The sequence below is a fragment of the Coregonus lavaretus genome (assembly GCF_964263955.1).
Source record: "Coregonus lavaretus genome assembly, contig: HAP1_SCAFFOLD_445, whole genome shotgun sequence".
Classification (NCBI taxonomy): domain Eukaryota; kingdom Metazoa; phylum Chordata; class Actinopteri; order Salmoniformes; family Salmonidae; genus Coregonus; species Coregonus lavaretus.
This window is the reverse complement of record NW_028159343.1, coordinates 75,420-77,360: the sequence shown is the minus strand read 5'-3', so window position 1 is coordinate 77,360 and position 1,941 is coordinate 75,420.

Below are 1,941 nucleotides of genomic sequence, written 5' to 3'. Positions count from 1 at the left end.
AGAGGCCTCTCATGTAGTATGATGCCTATGTAAATGCAGGGTTGGGGAGTAACTGTTTACATGTAATCTGATTACCCCAAAAAACTGTAACTGTAATCAGTTACATTACCAGCAAAAATAGTGTAAATGGATTACAGATACTTTTGAAAAACTAGATGATTACTTCATCAATTACATTTAAATTCAGAAAGGATGTTTGTGAAAAAAATACATTATGCCACCTTTCTGTTTTCTCAATGACGTTCAATTCAGCATTGAAAAAAGGTGCCAATTTAAGTTTGTTCCACCTGAGCGAGTCTGACCACAAGTCAGAGACCATTATGATGACACACCAAATGATGACCACCAATCAGAGACCACTATGATGACACACCAAATGATGACCACCAATCAGAAACCACTATGATGACACACCAAATGATTACCACCAATCAGAGACCACTATGATGACACACCAAATGATGACCACCAATCAGAGACCACTATGATGACACACCAAATGTGTTTGATGGATCCGTTTCGCCTTCTTCTAATGCCTCTTAAGGAGAAAGTAATCCAAAAGTAACAGAAAGTAATCAGATTACGTTACTGAGTTTGGGTATCCAAAAGTTAAGTTACTGGTTACAATTTTGGACAGGTAACTAGTAACTGTAATCTCTCCAACCCTGTGTAAATTATAGTAATTTAATGAAGATTACCAAAACATGCTGTTCATGTTACATGCTAATTACCAAACATGTTTTTACAATGGTTTGCTAGCAATCGCATTGTTTAACCAGATAGGAAAACTTTCATGGAGAAACTTAGCAAACAACATGAATCATGGGTAACATGGGGAGCATGTACTGTATGTTAAATGGAATACATGGGTGATGTCAGAGGTTCCAGCAGTGAAAGGCTGGCCTTAACATGTGGCAGATGTGCGATGTAATCATGTGACTGTTGTTGTTGATGTAAAGTACAACAAGACGAAGAGTTTCTACTGCTTTATATTCTACCTTACCACCGAGGAGATGTTTTTTGTTGTTTTTTTGTTGTTGTTTTTTAAATTTTATTTTAATGTATTTTGTTTTTTTTTGGGGGGGGGGGGGGGTAGATCAGCTTTAATATTGCAGATAGATTGTAACTTACATCAATGTAAGTGTCTGCATCACTTCCAATCCCCCATATGTTTTTTGTTCTCGCAAATATATATATATATGTATATGTATATATATATATACATATACATACATTCACATACATATACACATACATATATATAAATACATATACATACATATATATACATATCCTTTTCAAAAATATATTTCCCTTTATTACTTTCCAACCCTACCACCCCTTCCCTAATTGGAGTAAACTAGTGAACAACAACGCTTAGGCCTCTACTTCCAGATTATACATACTATATATATATATATATATATATATATATATATCTATATATATATATATATATATATATACTACGCGTTGCGCAGTGCATAAGAACAGCCCTTACCATACATACCACACACCCTTGGGCCTTATTGCTTAATTTTAGCATGGATTGTGATTGGAATAAGATGTTTTGCTTAAACAAGTAAACACAAACACTTGTCCAATTTCAACACTTTATTGTATCAAACATTTTTTTTGGATTACATTTGTAATCATTATCAAGTCAAACAAAGTTTAACCAAGATGCAGATATAGATGGATTTGATGTACAGTAATTTATCCAGTCTCTGTCGTAGCCGGCCGCGACCGGGAGACCCATGGGGCGGCGCACAATTGGCCCAGCGTCGTCCAGGGTAGGGGAGGGAATGGCCGGCAGGGATGTTGGTAGAGCATGGTGTTTGCAACGCCAGGGTTGTGGGTTAGTTTCCCACAGGGGGGCAGTATGAAAACAATTATGTATGCACTCACTAACTGTAAGTCGCTCTGGATAAGAGCGTCTGC